Consider the following 15,051-nt stretch of genomic DNA (forward strand, 5'->3'; position numbering starts at 1 on the left):
AGGGATCACCTAGTTTTTAAAAAAGGGTTCTGCCGACTTTCCTCTTTTTGACCCTCATTCTCATCACCTGCTCTGTGCTGACCTCTTCCTACACTGCTATCTGCCCCCGCCATGATTTCTGCAGCTCACCTGCCCCCCTGGCCCCTGCTTGGCCCTCTGCTTCTTCAGCTTCAGCGGGCATCCCGAGCACTGGAGGAGGAGTTGTGTGGAGGGGTAAACTAAACCTGGCTTTACTTCCCTTGTCTTTCTGTCCTCTCTGCATGCAATTTCTGGGGCACTCTGAAAACTTATGAGGGAAAGCTTGGTGGCCACTGAGGTTGGTGGCATAATACTTAACAAACATGTATTTGCTATGTGAAAGGCAGTGTTTTAAGAGCTTTATAAATATTAACTCATTTGATCCCTATAATAGCCCATTTTACACATGGGGAAACAGACAGAGATGAAGAATCTTTCCCCAGGTCTCAAGGCTAGTAAGTAGTAGAACTAGGATTTGAACCCAGATGGAGTCTGTGCTCTGAACCACCAGCCTGTAATAGAGGGAGGGGAGCAGACGTGGAGCTGGGAAAAGTTTTGTCTTTGACTACATTTGTGGCCTGCTTGAATTTACATTTGGGGATTTTTCTCAGGGTCTTACTTAAACTTGGGTTATTATTATTAGTTTTTTTTAACTATCTTTCCTTACTCTAACATTTACCTTCAGACCCACTTAAAAAAATTTTTGTTTTTCTTCTTTCCTTAGGTGGTGTTTGGACTCTAGACCATGTGCCTAGGTAGAAGTTTTTCCTTTCTCCGCAGCTCTGCTCCCCTAGCAACGCTCGCCACACCCTTGTTTTGAGATCCTCTCTAAGGTATGATGTCTAGGCTGACCTGAACTGGCCTTGAAAAGCCAAGAGTTTGGACATGAGATTTTTTTGTTCCCTGGATTTTGTTTTGTTTTTTTTTTTTTTTTTGATGATAAAATACATATAACAAAAGTTACCATTTTTAAGTGTGCAGCTCAGTGGCATTAAATACATTGACAGTTGTACAAGCATCACCACTGTCCATCTCCAGAACCTGGTATCATCTCATACTAAAACTCTGTACCTGTTAAACAGTAACTCCCTCTCTCTCTCCTGCTAACCCCTGGCAACCACAATTCTACTTCTTGTCTCTATGAATTTGCCTACTCTAGGGACCTCATGTAAGTGGAATCATTCAGTATTTGTCTGTTGTAGCATGTGTCAGAATTTCCTTCCTTTTTAAAGTTGAATGATATTCCATTGTGTGTATATACCACATTTTGTTTATCCTTTCATCTGTTGATAGATACTTGGGTTACTTCCACCTTTGCGTGTTATGAATAATGCTGCTATGAACATGGGTGTACAAGTATCTTGTGTCCTCCCGCTCTTAATTCTTTTGAGTATATACCCAGAAGTGGAATTGCTGGATCATATGGTAATTCTGTTTAATTTTTTAAGGAACTGCCAACTGCTTTCTATAGCAGCTGCACCATTTTACATTCCTACCAGCAGTGCACAAGGAATCTGATTTCTCCACATCCTCACTAGCCCTTGTTATTATTGTTTTTTTTTTTTTTTTTTTTTTGAGACAGAGTCTTGCTCTGTTGCAAGACTGGAGTGCAGTGATGTGATCTTGGCTCACTGAAACCTCCACCTCCCGGGTTCATGCCATTCTCCTGCCTCAGCCTTCTGAGTAGCTGGGACTACAGGTGCATGCCACCATGCCCAGCTAAATTTTATATTTTCAGTAGAGATGGGGTTTCACCATGTTGGCCAGGATGGTCTCCATCTCTTGATCTGTGATCCGCCTACCTCGGCCTCCTAAAGTGTAGGGATTACAGGCGTGAGCCACCACACCCGGACTTGTTTTGTTTTTAAATAATAGCCATCCTGATGAGTGTGTGATTGGACCCATAAAGTCTACTGGCCAAGGGGTGGGTCCCTATTGTGTTGAAATGTACAAATATAGAAAAAAAAATATGATAAACCTCTGTGTACTCACTCAGATTCGGTAGTTATCAATTCATGGTCCTTTTTTTTTTTTTTTATGTTTTGTTTTTTTGAGACAGGGTCTCACTCTGTCACCCAAGCTGGAGTGCAGTGGTGTGATCAAGACTCACTGCAGCCTTTACCCCCTGGGTTCAAGCAGTCCTCCCACCTCAGCCTCCCGAGTAGCTGGGACTACAGCACACACCACCGTGCCTGGCTACATGGTCAATCTTGTTTCATTTATGTGTCCCCTCCTTGCTCTCTTCCTCTTGCCCTGTGTTATTTTGAGGCCAATTCCAAATGTCACATCATTTTATCTGTAAACATTTCACTATGTGAAGGCTCTTAATAGTCCATTTGTCTAATCATAGAAAGGCACATAGGGACATGTTAGGTTATCATTCCCTTGGATCACCAGGGACATACAATAGGCACATACAGAACACCTGGATATTGGATCTGTTGCCATGCTGGATTGTTGGTGAAAGGCTGCTTTGGCTGGGGCCCTACTTTCTTGCTGAAGGCTGGCTTCCCTCAGGTCTGAGCAGTCATGGTGAAAGAGCACACCCAGATCTCTGTTGAGAGGGGAAGGAGAGAAGAGGGAGGAAGAGAGGCATGAGGGAGAGAGCAGGAGCTGGAGAGTCGGGGGGCAGATAGAGAGACAGAGAGAGAGAGGACAGGGGAAGAGAAGAGAGGGAGAGAAAGTGTACCGTGGAGGAAGGAATGGGGGAGAGAGGATGAGAAAGAGTGTGTGTGTGTGTGTGTGTGTGTGTGTGTGTGTGTAGGAAAAGGGGAATAAGAACAGAACACTTGGGAGAGAAACTTTACCAGCCCTTTGACTCACCAGCTCCTAAACTCCTGTGGTGATCTAAGGCAACCATAGGGATGCCTCTAAGAGTAATAGCATGCTCCTCATGTCCCTCCAGACCTGTCAGTTTAGGAAGCTTTGGAACTGTAGGTTGTCTGTGGTAGATAAGACTGGTGGCACCCTCAAAACCACCAAAGAAAGAGTGATCCTGTGAAATGGCCACTTTCTGTTTTCTTTTTGTTTTTCGAGATGGAGTCTCATTCCGTAGCCCAAGCTGGAATGCAGTGGCGTGATCTCGGCTCACTGCAGCCTTCGCCTCTGGGGCTCAAGTGATTCTTCTGCCTCAGCCTCCCAAGTAGCTGGGACTAGAGGCATACACCACCACACCCGGTTAATTTTTTTGTATTTTTAGTAATTTTTTTGTATTTTTGTAGAGATTTTTTGTATTTTTAGTTTCACCATGTTGCCTGGGTGGTCTCGAACTCCTGAGCTCAGGCGATCCACCCGCCTCGGCCTCCCAAAGTGCTGGAATTACAGATGTGAGCCACCATACCCGGCCAACACTGTTTTCTAGGGTCCTTTGCGTCGGAAGTTGAGGCTTGGTTCCCAGCAGGTCTGAGGCTGCTGGCTTCTTGCTTAAATTTAGGGGTCCCCACTACCAAGAGATGATGCATTTACAAAGTTTACTGGGAGGAACACACCAGGATGGTGTGTGAACAAGAGGAGTCCTGTCCCCCTTTTTCTCAAATCTCTGGGTCCTGTTTCCTTCTAACAAGGTGTGGTGCCAGGTTATTGCTGAGATCTGTTTGCAAATAAGGAAAGGTAAAGGGGGTACGGGTTACAAAGTATCAGTTTGTATCTAAATTGTCAGCTCTGTGTATAAACTGTGCTCGCTGCCTATGCCTAGTTTCTGCTTGTCCCAGTCAGTTTTATTGTCTTGTATAATCCCAGCTCCCTCCAGTTCTTTTTCTATCTTTTAAAAAATATAGCAGCTTTATTGAGATATAATTCACATGCCATACAATTTACCCATTTAAAGTGCACAATTCAATGGTATTTCAGTTTGTTCACGGACTTGTATTTTCTTTTTTTTATTTGTTTCTTTTCTTTTCTTTTCTTTCTTTTTTTTTGAGACAGGGTTTTGCTGTGTCACCTACCCTGGAGTGCAGTGGTGCAATCACAGCTCACTGCAGCCTCAACCTCCCAGGCTCAAGCAATCCTCCCACCTCAGCCTTTTGAGTAGCTGGGACTACAGACATGTGCCACCACGCCCAGCTAATTTTAATTTTAATTTTTTTTTTTTTGTAGAGATGGGGTTTTGCCATGTTGCCCAGCTGGTATTGAACTCCTGGCCTCAAATGATCTACCTGCCTTGGCCTCACGCTTGGGATTATAGCCACTAGCCATAGTGCCTAGCCAGTATCTTCTTATCTTCTTTCCTTTTCTTTCTTTCTTTCTTTTTTTTTTTTTTTTTTTTTTTTTTTTGAGACAGTTGTGCTCTGTCGCCCAGGCTGGAGGCTGGAGTGCAGTGGCGCGATCCCAGCTCACTGCAACCTCTGCCTCCTGGGTTCAAGCGATTCTCCCGCCTTAGCATCCCGAGTAGCTAGGATTACAGGTGTGCACCACCACACCTGGCTAATTTTTGTATTTTTAGTAGAGACAAGGTTTCATCATGTGGACCAGGCTGGTCTTGAACTCCTGACCTCAAGTCATCCACCTGTCTCAGCTTCCCAAAGTGCTGGGATTACAGGCGTGAGCCACCGTGCCCAGCCTTTTGTGTCTTTTTTTCTTAAGACTCATTCCCACCCTGTACCTACCTCTTCCCTATGGTTCTCAGAGCTAGCCTTTTCTTTCCTCTGGTGTCACACTGATCCCATCCTCAAAACAAATGACCTTATGGGACATCGGCCAATAGGCACCCCCCACTGATAAAATATTTAATTTAATCAGCCATTACAGGGATCCAGGATTCATAGACAAGGGTACTTTAGGTAGACCCCTTCCCACTGGCGAGGTCCCATAACCACTGAAGGTCTCTCTAAAATTTTAAAAATTGAAACAAAAATTTGCATATTTGCAAAATGTTTGATTCATAATAAGCCCACTTGGGAATCTGTGATTATCTTGAACAATCTTAATTCTGGACAAATGAGCTTGTCAAATTGTTCTTCCTCCTTTCTTTTATTTTTTTTTGAGACATGATGTCCGTCTGTTGCCCAGACTGGAGTGCAATAGCACGATCGTGGCTCACTGCAACCTCCACTTCCTGGGTTCAAGCAATTCTCCTGCCTCAGCCTCCTGAGTAGCTGGGATTACAGGTGCCCACCACCATGCCTGGCTAATTTTTGTATTTTTAGTAGAGACAGGGTTTCACCATGTTGGTGAGGCTGGTCTCGAACTCCTGACCTCAGGTGATCAGCCCACCTCTGCCTCCCAAAGTGCTGGAATTATAGGCATGAGCCACTGTGCCTGGCCTGTTCCTTCTTTCTAATGGTGGATTACCTTCCTGTAAACACACTGGAATTTACAGAAAGATAAGAAGGTAATGAACAATTACATAATATATGCTAGGTGGTGATAAGTGCTGGGAAGAAAATAAAGCAGTGTAAAGGGATAAAGATTGATGGTGGGGTTGGGGATTGGTGTCTCATGTAGAATGGTCATGGAAGGCTCCTGACAAAGTGACATTGGATTAAAGGCCTGAAGAAGTGAGGAAGTGAGCCCACCGAGATCTGGTGGGAGAATGTTTCAAGCAGAGGGAATGGTGACTGCAGAGGCTCGGAATGGAGCATGACCAGCATGCCTGAGGAACGTAAGGAGGCCTTTGTGTGCCTGGACAGACTGGGTGAGAGAGAGGCACAGGAGATGGGGGCAGTGAGATCATCCCGGCTGTGGAGGCTGTGGGAAAGATGGGATTTCACTCTGAGGGAGATGGGATGGTGTTGAAGGGTTTTGAAGAGAGTAGGGACATGATGTGATGTGTGCTTTAACATTTTAAAATTATCTTATTATTTTTTGAGATGGGGTCTCACTGTGTTGCCTAGGCTGGAGTGCAGTGGCTATCCTCAGGTGCATTCCTGGCTCACTGCAGCCTCAAATTCCTGGGCTCAAGTGATCCTCCTACCTCAGCCTCCTGAGTAGCTGGTACTACAGGCATGGGCCACTGTGCCCAGTGGCAACGTATGTTTCAAAAGCAATACTCTGGCTGCTGTGTTGGGAATGACTAGTAGAGGCAAGGGTGGAAGCAAGAAGATCAGTTGGCAGGCTTTTGTGGGAACACAGGAGAGAGATGATGGTAGAGGTGGTGAGAAGTGGCTGGACTTGAATATATTTTGAAGGTTGAGTTGACAGGATGTGCTTGTGGATTGGATGAAGGGTGTGAAAGAAAGAGAGGTTTAGGCCTAAGCAGCTGGAAGAATGGCATTGTCATTTACTGAAATGGGGAAGGCTGTAGGAGGAAATCAAGAGCTAGATTTTAGACATAGTAGATCTGAGGTGCCTATTAGATATTCAAGTAGAGATCCAAATCTAGAAATAACAATAATTTAGTGAATGTCTACTGAGGGGCTCATAAAATAGCAGGAAAGAGAACACTTTACTGAAATGTTCAGTAAACTACAGTACAGGTAGAAAATTATGATGTGAGGAAGAATAAATAAAGCAAAAGGGAGCAAAAGGGAGAGTGAGGTGAGTTCTGTAGGAATTCTGTGCCCTTGATGAGCCTCAGTGGTGCCCACAGATGTTTCCATGGATTATGTATGTGTAGGTGCTCAAGAGCAGGGTCTGGGCCTTCAGCTTTGTGCCCTCAGTGCCAGTCATAAGTCTTAGTATTTGGTGACTGTTCCCCTCTCTGAGCCTCAGTTCTCCATGTATAAAAAATGAAGAGTTTGGACTAGACCAGTGCACTGGAATCACCTGGGAAGCTTTAAAAAAAAAAAACAACCAAAAAGCAGGAATCCATCCTAGACATATTGAATCAGAATTTTCATGGTGGAGCCTGTGTATCTGTATTTTTAAGTCATTCCCCATGTTACTCTTTTGCAGTCTGTCCAGCAGCAGCCCTCAGACAGGCATTTGGAAGCCCCTGGACCAGATAGTTTCCAAGGGCCCCTTCAGCTTTAACATCTTATGAGTCTTGTTAGAATGTTCGCAGTATAATTCTGTCCTTGAAATCTTTGGTTGGCGTGGAAAAGGCATGGCAGGGGGAGAGGAGAAGCTGCCTTTGGGTGAAGGACACCTTGCACAGGGCAAGCAGGGGCAGGTACATCAGCCAGGGGGTTGAAGAGACATCCAGGAATGGCTCTGGGAGCAGTGGGAGCAGTGACAACTCACCTGCCATGGGGAGCCAGGTGTGTTAGGTCACAGAAATAGAGGGGAAAGACATGACCTCAACACAGGAGAGGCTCACATACTGATGGGAAGGACTGATGAGAAAACGAATGATTCCAGCCCCCTGTGAGAAGTGCCGCCATAGAGGAAGAGAGGCTTGGGTGTCAGGAGAAAAGGGGAGCAGGAGGAGGGCAGAGGACTGGAGTTGCAGCACTCAGAGAAGGCATGAGAAGGGGACCCTGGAGCTGAAACTTGGGGATGAGGAGTTCTTAGGTTTGTGTTTGAGGCCCTGGTGGGTTGGGGTATCAGGTATTCTCTAGTCAGGGGGATAGCTCAAACCCTGGCAAAGAGGCACGAGAAAGTGTGAGAGAACCACCACTGGGGTCAGAATGAAAGGTATCCTGGCAAGTGGCTGGAGAGGGGCAGAGACCACATTGGAATGCATCCTCCCTGTGAGGCTGAAGGGACATCTTGGTGATCAGATGTGTGTTTCACAGCAAATTTTATGGCAACATGTGCATTAGAGGGGCTACACTAAGTGGAGGAAAGACAAGTAAAAAACGTTTTTTTCGTTTGTTTGTTTTTGCCTGAGCCCACTGGGGCAGCTGTTTCTTACGTACTGCTGAGAATCTCTTTGGGCCATTTTTTTTGCCACTGGCTTGAATAGCAGGTGCCTCATGAAATGAAACATTGGCCATTGACTGATTCAGAACATCTGAGACTTGGAGTGATGTAGACCTATAAGCAGGCCTCAGATGTGTATTCAAGAGGCCAGTGAGATGTATACGCTATGGAGTCTGCTTGTCCACTTTAGCAGTTAATTTTTATGTAGACATCCCTAAATTCTAGATTAATTTTCCCAGCTGTTGCAGCCTAACCTGTTCAAGGACTCAGAGATCCTTAAAGTTAGTTTAATTTTACATACTAAACCAATGCCTACCTAAGGTCTTCACACAAGTAACTATTGATACCATAGGAGTGAAAGCCAATTCCATGTGGTCACAATTCCTTATTCTTTTAGCTATACCGTTCCCAATCTGGGGCTTTGTTCTGGGTCCAGGAACATGAGGCTCTTTTTTCTGTTTCCTCTGATCCTACTGAAGTTTCACTAAGTTCCCTTCGCTACCGTAACCCATGGAAGTGGTGTCTCGATGATTAATGTTCCTGCTTGAGTTCAGGCGAGGCTCCTGCACGTCTTGGGAGCAGCAGTTTACTCTTGAACTTGTTTGCTCATTCTGACTTTCCCCTTGTCTGCTTCCATTCCTGGTATAACATAGGGAGACCCTGTCTCTACAAAAATAAAAAAACTGGCCAGGCGTGGTGGTGCACACCTGCATCCCCAACTACTCAGGAGCCTGAGGCGAGAGGATCACTTGAGTCCAGGAGGTGGAGGCTGAAGTGAGCTACGATCACACCATTGCACTCCAGCCTGGGCGACAGAGTGAGACCCTGTCTCAAAGCAAACAAACAAATAAATAAAAACTCTTAATTACAAGCAATAATGCAACACAAATGATATCAGTATTTAAGCCATAGTCAGTCATGTGGGGGAGCAGGGTTGAGAGTTCACCCACAGGTTGTAAAACATCCATCCTTCCTTTATACAACAAACAATGGCAAATTCAAGAAAACTTGTTTTTTTTTTCTCTCTCACAGTTCAGCGTTCCTTAAATCATGCTGCCTTTCACTTTCATTTTATAAATCTGCAAGCTTTTATTTGCTTCCTTGTCTTATTAAACAGAATATATTGACTAGAGATCAAATTTTTCTTAATGCTTTTTGGAGTCCCTCTGCCTCCTTAATGTCCTGTTACTGAACTTTTATTAATCTACTATTACTGAACTTAGCATTGCTGAGGTAACAGATGACAAAGTTTAATGTTATTTGAAATTTGAAGGCTTTATGCAGGGGGGAGAAACCTCATGGGTTCAGTGTTAAGTCCTTGTTCTTAGTTCCTCAGAGCCTTTTTTATTTTTAGATTTGAATATGTGAATGTTACTACATTTATGTATTTTTTTACCTGTGATAATTCAGGATATTCTCTGACAATAGATAAAGTCATCTTTTGTCTACATCTTTTATTTCTTTTTTTAGCAAGTCACCACCCACCAGGGGTTTAATTCTCTTAATAAAAAGGCCAGTTCAGAGTGGGGCCCTGTCTTGTCCCCATCCAGGGGAGAAGATCTACAGAGCACCCTGGGAATGTCCAAGCCCAGTACATATTTTATTTCAAACTTCAAAATACTGCCCTCTTCTCTCTAGTATTATGAGGTTTGATGAACAAACCTATAATTTAGTTATACTTTCCCCTTTCTCCTAAATTTTCATCTCTCCAGAAAAAAAAAAATAGAGCTCTAATTTTTAGGGTCTCATTAGAAAGCCCTTTCATTTACTTTACAACTTCAATCTCTGAGATTTCGCAGGACCTCTTCCAACTCTGGTATGTTTTTCTTGAGGTATGGGGAACCAAAACTGCACAGCACATGTAGCTATGGACACAGAGTGGTTTTGAATAAGGGCAGGATCACAAGTTCTACTTTGCTTAGAGTGTTCTTTCTGATAATGCCCAGCATTTTCTGGGCCTTTTGTGATGAAACATGCAATGTGGTATCTTAAGGGAACAGTCTAAGCTGATTGAACAGTATAGCTTAAAATCCATTATTCTAAAAGTATAATTGGTATTGCTTTTCCCTGAATGTTCCTTCACATTTGCCTTCACTGATGGTCACTTGCTATAATTTTGCCTATTTATGCAGCCTCATGAGAACCTGTCTTTTAATTTTGCTTTTTGATTAGGAACAGCTTTAAGGCCATTTGCAAATGAAGGTTTTATTTTATTGCTTCTACAAATATTTATTGAGTACCTAATGGGGAATCCAATGATGAATGAAATAGATAAGCCTCTTCCTTCATGAAACTTACATCCTAACATTCTTCTGCTAGATTATTGGGTCCCAAAGCATTTATAAAATTATGAAGACTTCCTTTTTAAAATAAATTTTTCATGAGTCCTTATTCCGCAGTGGTGTGTCTAATGGCTGGTCCTTGAGCACACGTATCTGGAGGTGAAGCTGGGTTCCCTTATGGGTTGGAAACCACCATTCTAGGTAATTTATGAAAGCATAAAGCTCTAGTCCAAAATTAGTCAATGGGTTAAAAACTCTGTTTATATTTCCCCGTGAATGGGAATTACATGAAGACATATATACGGATGCACACAGACAACATACATTCACCCAAGTTTTATGGAAGTCAGTTGTTATTTTGTTCTGTTTTTTTTGGTGGGATCTTAGCATTTAAAGTCTGTAGAAATTCTGTCTACTAGTCTACTAGTTCTGCCATAATTATATATAATCATACTGGGTTTTTTTTGTTTTTGTTTTTGTTTTTTTTTTGAGACAGAGTCCACTCTGTTGCTCAGGCTGGAGTACAATGCGTGATCTCGGCTCACTGTAACCTCTGCCTCCCAGGTTCAAGCAATTCTCCTGCCTCAGCCTCCCAAGTAGCTGAGATTACAGGTGTGCACCACCATGCCCAGCTAGTTTTTGTATTTTTAGTAGGGACAGGGTTTTGCCATGTTGGTCAGGCTGGTCTTGAACTCCTGACCTCAGGTGATCCACCTGCCTTGGCCTCCCAAAGTGCTGAGATTACAGGCATGAGTCCCAGCACCTGGCCACTGTTTTCTTTTTCTTTTTTTTTCCTAAGATAGGGTCTCGCTCTGTCACCTGGGCTGGAGTACAGTGGCACAATCTTGGCTCACTGCAACCTCTGCCTCCCAGGTTCAAGCGATTCTCCTGTCTCAGCCTCCTGAGTAGCTGAGACTACAGACATCTGCCACCATACCTGGCTAATTTTTGTATTTTTGGTAGAGACAGGGTTTCACTGTGTTGGCCAGGCTAGTCTCGAACTCCTGACCTCAAGTGATCTGCCCTCCTCAACCTCCCAAAGTGCTGGGATTACAGTCATGAGCCACCGCATCCAGCCAATCATACTGGGTTTTGTTGTTGTTGTTGTTGTTGTTGTTCTGTTTTGTTTTTTTGAGACAGAGTCTCGCTCTGTTGCCCAGGCTGGAGTGCAGTGACGCGATCTCAGCTCACTGCAACCTCCACCTCCCGAATTAAAGAGGTTCTCCTGCGTCAGCCTCCTGAGTAGCTGGGTTTACAGGTGCACACCACCATGCCCGGTTAATTTTTGTATTTTTAGTAGAGATGAGGTTTTGCTATATTGGCCAGTCTGGTCTCGAACTGACCTCAAGTGGTCTGCCCACCTCGGCCTCCCGAAGTGCTGGGATTACAGGCATGAGCCACTGCGCCCGGCCGAATCATATTGTTTTTATACCCTCAAATAATTCCAATAGGGTGATTCGGCATGCTGAGGCCCTTTCAAAACTAAGATGTTCCTTACCCACATCTAGTTGATATGTTTACTTAAATGTTTGGTAAAATTTTCTGGGCAAAGTAGTAGACTCTGTAATAAACAATAGGAATTTATATTCATCTTTAAAAAAGATTTCCAGATATTCCCTAGGTAGAAACTTATTCTGAGAGAGGATATAGTCGTCAATCTGCCAGTCTTGGAGTTGTTCTTTACCCACAAGGGGACTGTTCATATTGTTGCATAATTCCACTATCTCACCTTTGAGTGAAATTTACTCTCAGCCTAGGCCACCAAACCAGTGATCCTGCCTTGCCTCTTGACTAGGCTGCTTTAGATCACTCAATGAGCTTACCAGGTCTGGATCTATCTAGCTCGTTCAGATGCTTCAGGGTGAGCCTCTGACAAAGGCTCTGTAGGCCAGGCCATGGTTCCTGGGCTGGTGTTCATGGACATGGCTCTGGTCCCTGAGTGACTGCCCCCAGGCAAGGTAGGCAGCTGCCTGTGGTTTGCTCTTCTCAACTTTGGCTTGCTGCTTCCAACAGGTTATAGACACTGGTGTATGCTGAAGCTTTTTATTTTGACTATACCTTTTATTTTAACTAAGTTATTCTGTTGATTTTCTAACTAGCATTTCCCTGGTGATCCATGTCAGATGTGCTTTAAGAATTTTATATTAATGATTTTTGGCTGGGTGCAGTGGCTCACGCCTGTAACCCCAGCACTTTGGGAGGCCAAGGTGGGTGGATCACATGAGGCTAGAAGTTTGAGACCATCTTGGCCAACATGGCGAAACCCCATCTCTATTAGAGATACAAAAATTAGCCAGGCATGGTGGCACACATCTGTAATCCCAGCTGCTCAGGAGGCTGAGGCACAAGAATCCCTTTAACCCGGGAGGTGGAGGTTGCAGTGAGCCAAGATCATGCCACTGCACTCCAGCCTGGGTGACAGAGCAAGACTCTGTTTCAAAACAAAACAAAACAAAACACCTGGTAGCTCACGCCTGTAATCCCAGCACTTTGGGCGGCCAAGTCCGGTGGATTACGAGGTCAGGAGATCAAGGCCACCCTGGCTAACATGGTGAAACCCTGTCTTTATTAAAAATACAGAAAAATTAGCGGGGTGTGGTGGTGCGTGCCTGTAATCCCAGCTACTCGGGAGGCTGGGTTGGAAGAGTCGCTTGAACCTGGGAGGCGGAGGTTGCAGTGAGCTGAGATCACGCCATTGCACTCCAGCCCAGGAGACAGTGCGAGAAAAAAAAAGAAAAGAAAAGAATGTTATATTATTTGTAGAGTCTTTTGTAAGAAGCGCCTTAAATTTTTTGGCCTGCCTAGTTTCTTCTATTTCTTTTTCTTTTTGTATATTAAAAATATAATCAAAAAAATTTTTACATTTAAAAAAAAGAGGGGCTGGGTGCAGTTGTTCACGCCTGTAATCCCAGCACTTTGGGAGGCTGAGGTGGGTGGATCAGTTGAGGTCAGGAGTTTGAGACCTGCCTGGCCAACATGGCAAAACCCCGTCTCTACTAAAAATACAAAAATTAGCCGGGCGTGGTGTTGCATGCCTGTAGTCCCCACTACTTGGGAGGCTGAGCAGGAGAGTTGCTGGAACCCGGGAAGTGGAGGTTGCAGTGAGCCGAGATCACGCCACTGCATTCCAGACTGGGTGATAGGGCAAGACTCCGTCTCAAAAAAAAAAAAAAAAAAAAAAGGCATGGGGTCTCACTATGTTGGTCTTGAACTCCTAGGCTCAAGCGGTCATCCCACCTTGTGGGAAAATAATAACCACCAAAGTGCTAAAAATAATGAAGTTATGTAAATAATATAATTTGAAACAAATAGTTTGAATAATTTTAAAATGAAGATAAACAAAAGAGAAAATAATTTCGTCTGTTGAGATACTTTTTTTTTTTTTTTTTTGAGATGGAGTCTAGCTCTGTCTCCCAGGCTGGAGTGCAGTGGCACGATCTCAGCTCACTGCACGCTCCGCCTCCCGGGTTCACGCCATTCTCCTGCGTCAGCCTCCCGAGTAGCTGGGACTACAGGCGCCCGCCACCACGCCCGGCTAATTTTTTTGTATTTTTAGTAGAGACGGGGTTTCACCGTGTTAGCCAGGAGTCTCCAACTCCTGACCTGGTGATCCGCCCGCCTCGGCCTCCCAAAGTGCTGGGATTACAGGCGTGAGCCACCGCGCCCGGCCTAGATACTTTTAACATTTGGAATATTCTTGTAACGTAACTCCATTCTGGAGTATTTTTTCTAGTCTGTCCGTTTGTCTTTCTTCTTTTAATTGCCTGCTCATCACCCTCACTCATTTTTCTAATGGGTTGCTTATATTTTACTTATTGCTTTGTAAGGGCTTTTTGTTTTTGTTTTTGTTTTAAGGAGCGGAGAGTTTAATAGGCAAGAAGGAAGGGAGAAGACAGAAGGAAGACGCTCCCCCGTACGGAGACAGAGGGAGGGGGGGCTCCAAAGCCGAAAGAGGAGGTCCCCACCTGCCACGGATACCAGTCAGGTACACATGCAGAGGCTGGAGGAGGCGGTGTTTGATTTGCATAGAGCTCAGGGGATTGGTTTGACTAGGCATGTAATTCACGTAGCCCGAGAAAAAGCTGGCCCTCCCACCCTAGCTTTTTAATATGCAAATGCAGGTTGACACGACGTTCTACACTCGTGAGGTTATATGGGGTTGGCCATGTTGCCAGGAACATGTAGGGAAAGGGCAAGAAGGCCGTGGGAATCTCCATGTTTGGGTGGACCCAGTTTCTAATGGCTGACTTGCATATCAGAGGTTGCTGGCCTGGCTCTAAGAGACGGGGCTTTACAAGAAACTTTTCCTGAGATGCTTTAAGGCTTCCCAACGACCCCTTTTCCTACAACATTTCCCCCTGTGGAGATGCTACACTAACTGCTGTTAGGGGGTTTTGGGCGACGACTCTTTCTGGCTACTTCCTGCTGAAAAGGGGCGTCAAATGGAGAACAGCAGCTAGGGCTCCTCCTGGGGTTGATCTAAGGGTCCTCGGAAGAATGGCGTGTGCATGTGTGGTTCAGTTTATAGCATCATTTGGAGTTTGATTGCAGTGTGATGATTGAATTTCCTTTCCTGGCCCATGAACCAAAATGATACGGCTCTGATGAGTGGAGGAACACCAGGGTTCTTGGTCCTCATGCCGGTTTAGAGAAAACAACAGGGACACATGTGGAGTGGTTTTAAGGAGTGGAGCATTTAATAGGCAAGAAGGAAGGGAGAAGACAGAAGGAAGAAACTCCCTTGTAGAGAGACAGAGGGAGGGGGGCTCCAAAGCCGAAAGAGGAGGTCCCTCTATAAGGGCTTTTTATGTTTTAATTAAGATATTAATGATAATAACTATATGTTGTAAATATTCCTTTTGATTTGTTGTTTGCCTTTTAACTGTGCTGGCAGGTTTTCGGTAAATAGAACTTTTTTATTGGTTGTCTTTTTCTTTACAGTTTCTTCTTTTGCTTTTATAACGGTACATTTTGATTAATTTCTATTTAAAAACAATGTGATGCTTTAGAG

The 15,051-nt window shown here is 44.4% G+C and overlaps 1 protein-coding gene across 4 annotated transcripts in view; it reads left to right on the forward strand.

Moving 5' to 3' along the window:
- The window catches only part of ZNF592 (zinc finger protein 592), a 57,033-nt gene that overhangs the window by 15,660 nt on the left and 26,322 nt on the right, over positions 1-15,051 (forward strand). The window contains exons 2-3 of one of the 4 annotated variants that reach the window (XM_063698796.1): positions 743-851; positions 13,896-14,025. The exons of 1 other annotated variant lie outside the window; for it this stretch is intronic. The gene's annotated coding sequence lies outside the window, so the exon portion shown is untranslated. The remainder of the gene's footprint in view (positions 1-742; positions 852-13,895; positions 14,026-15,051) is intronic. 2 more of the 4 variants (XM_063698797.1, XM_063698795.1) reach the window with 2 other exon arrangements.

This window comes from Gorilla gorilla, chromosome 16 (genome assembly GCF_029281585.2).
Source record: "Gorilla gorilla gorilla isolate KB3781 chromosome 16, NHGRI_mGorGor1-v2.1_pri, whole genome shotgun sequence".
In the NCBI taxonomy this organism is placed as follows: Eukaryota; Metazoa; Chordata; class Mammalia; order Primates; family Hominidae; genus Gorilla; species Gorilla gorilla.